Below are 3,296 nucleotides of genomic sequence, written 5' to 3'. Positions count from 1 at the left end.
TGTTTTTATCACGGGACTACCGCCAGCTCTCGGCGACCAACGTGGACACGGTGGGCGGAATGGATTTCGCCTGATCTGTAACTATTCAATGATTCTCTCAACGAGAGTGTAAGATCTGATCAAAGTGAAGTATCCAATTGGAGAGTTGCATCCTGGAGATTGGAATCTGTCTCCACAGCTGCTTCCGGTGCTGCTTTCACAGACAAGTAGCCGAAGAACCCCTCCAGTGGACAAACATGAGGAAATTCATCCAGTGGAAGCGGCAGAGGAGGATTCTGGAAGAGGTCAACTGGGTCACCTCGACTGTACTGTTGGCAGCCGAAGAACTGGCGTGAAGAAGTGGTTAAGCTCTAAACATGACCCTAGCTCCCTCCCTCCCTTTCCTCCAAACTACTCCCGCGTTCAATCAATGGCACCATATCGATCGTACAGATTTTAAAAAGCTATTTGCACAGTCCGCAATCTGAACCCGGGATCTCTCTCATTTTATGGCAGCAGAAGATCCTAAGCGAGAATCATCCCACTAGACCAACGAGCCAGCCGGTGGTCAGCGTGCCGCTGACACCATTTTACCATTACCTCCCAAGCAAAATTTATTTTATCAACTCAATGGGCTTCCTAATTCCTGTTCAATTTGGTTTGGTTGTTAAAGTAAAACGAAATAAACTCTTTTTTGTCCCTTGCTTTTCTTATCGGGGTCATTAGGTCAATTTGGTTCTTTCTGGTTTGTTGACCTCCGCTGCGAACAGAACAATAGACATCCGGGACCAATCTTTATAAATAGAAGCGTCGAGCACAAGGGCAATGCCGCTATGGAGATTCTTCATAAAATCCTGAAAGAGAAATATAAAATGTTGAATAACTCGACTGTCTGGCAACACCTGTGGAGAGAGAAAGTTACAGTTCCGAGTCCAGTATGACACTGCCTCCCATTCTCGGTTTCCCTCTCAGTCAATGTCTGGTACTGTATGTGAGGGTGGGATTCAGTCTCTATCAGACATTGGTACAGAATGTCAGTGTGGAAATCTTTCTGTATTTATCAATGACAATTCTTGTTTGGGAAACGTGAGGTTAATACGTAACATCAGCACTGTTGTAACAGATAGAGAAAGACACACAGAAAGAGACTATCAGGATACACACAGTGACACACAGAAAAGGTGCAGTGCAAACCAGCAAGATACTGAGATGGAGAAATTGGGTATTTAGGAAAATGTGTTTTCTGCTGCACACAGAGAGGCCCTGTTTGTAAATGTATATCCTGCTGTGTAACCGTGCTCTCTGCTGTGTGACTGTTCTGTCTGTCGTGGAACAGTGACTCTGCCGGTGACAGATCTGCACTGTGGTTGTGTCAAATCATTCCCTGTTGTGTAAATGTGTTCCCGGTTGTGGAAATCGATCCTTTCTGCGCCATTACGGAGACGAAATCTCAAATCCAGGTTTATTCAATCTTGTCACCAAGGGTTAGTTCACACCCCTGGATTCCCAGTCAAGCGACATAACCTTGTGTTTTTGTTATGAAGACAGGTAATTCAGTATGAATATTTTAAGATACTAATATGGAAGCGCCCAACGTGGGGCTCGAACCCACGACCCTGAGATTAAGAGGCGTCGGTGCTTATTCGGAGGGTCAGTGTTGACTCGTTGGGTCGAATGGCCTCCTTCTGCGCTGGAGATTTTACGATTCGATGATACAAGGAGGTTGATGCGGTGGAGTCCTTCTGCCATACCGCCCACTACTGACACCATGTAGAAATGCTGCTCTCTCAATGACTGGCGACCAAGGTCTTGTAATAAAAAATAATTAAATTAATAATTGAGCAGCCCCTCCTGGCTTGTGCTCTGACCGCGATCCGGGGAGAACTGCTCGAATCCAGACACCTGATCATGTTAGTTCCGTCATCCGGTCATCACGTGACCTTTCGGCCTGCACAGGTCTCCTTCTGTGCCGTAATTTCTAGATTCCATCATTTTAATTTTCTTCCAGACTGGAAGTGTGGTCTTGTTCCATTTGAATTTCTAATATATTTCCAATGTAACTGATGTTGTTACACAAACAATTCAATCAGTGGAATTGTGCGATTAGGGAGTTGAGATTTTCGAGTCTCTCAAGGCTTCTCTCCAAATCCAATGGCCATTTTCCACGAAGATTCAACCCCTCCTCACATAAACACTATTACAACAGAGAAAAATACGGCACAGAACAGGCCCTTCGGCCCACAATGTTGTGCCGAACCTTTGTCCTAGATTAATCATAGATTATCATTGAATTTACAGTGCAGAAGGAGGCCATTCGGCCCACCGTGTCTGCACCGGCCGACTATTGGTCGCTTGAATGGAATAACTTCCTGGAGTGATTCCAGGCTGGTTTTAGAATGTATTCCATCGACCAAATTACTAATGAATGACGAATTGAACGCAGCTGCGATGGCCGAGTGTATAAGGCGTTGGACTTGAAATCCAATGGGGTTTCCCCGCGCAGGTTCGAATCCTGCTCGCAGCGACTGTGATTCGAATTGTTTCTTCAACTCCCCGCACAAGCCGCTGACTCGAAAATTAATGCTTTTTCCGATTGTTTGTAAATAAGCGGTTTGAACGTGAATCAAGTTCAGTCAGATACTTAACATTTTTGGGGGGGACTGAACGAAATATTCAGATGAATAAGGAACTCACACCCAAAACAACAATCAGTAAATAATAACATTTCCTGCAACGTTCGGAAGGAGAAGCAGCAACGGCAGCGAATGGAAACGTGGTTTGGTTTCATTCAGCTGAATGTATTTCTGGGTAAAAAGATCGTGGCAGAAATGGAACATATTTTATCTCTCTATCTGTTTCTTTGTTTCTTTCTCTCTCCCTCACTGATTGATTTTGTGCTTCTCCGGGGACTGATTGGATACACAGCGAAACTCAGCCCCATCTCATTCCAACTCTTTTGGACCAACACGTCCTGGTGATGGACGGTCTTGAATCAGTGGAAGAATCTACAACCTATTCCATTCTTGGCTCTGTGAGAAGTTCCATTCCTGGTTGTGAGGTGGCTCTGAGATAAAGGGATCGAGAGAGAACGAGGTGACTGCAGTCTGACTCTTACTCTGAAAACCAGTTCGTGCGCCCTTGTAGAAAGTGGATGTGTATGAGAACAGGAGAAAAGCAGATCATGGGTCTGTGATTGATTTTATTGAGCAGGACCTTGAAAGGTGAAGGAAACTTCGAACCAGTCAGCGCCTGTCTGAGAACTGGCAAGGAATTAAGGCTGATATTGAAACGGTTGACCTTGAATTAGTTTAGGCAAA

General features: G+C 45.0%; 1 non-coding gene across 1 annotated transcript; it reads left to right on the top strand.

Moving 5' to 3' along the window:
* The first annotated feature begins 2,421 nt into the window (after positions 1 to 2,421).
* trnas-uga (transfer RNA serine (anticodon UGA)) lies at positions 2,422 to 2,503 on the top strand. The gene has a single exon. It is a non-coding gene; the product is annotated as a tRNA-Ser (tRNA).
* Positions 2,504 to 3,296: the final 793 nt, after the last annotated feature.

Source organism: Scyliorhinus torazame, chromosome 24 (genome assembly GCF_047496885.1).
Source record: "Scyliorhinus torazame isolate Kashiwa2021f chromosome 24, sScyTor2.1, whole genome shotgun sequence".
Lineage (NCBI taxonomy): Eukaryota > Metazoa > Chordata > Chondrichthyes > Carcharhiniformes > Scyliorhinidae > Scyliorhinus > Scyliorhinus torazame.
This window is presented reverse-complemented; position numbering and strand designations above follow the sequence as displayed.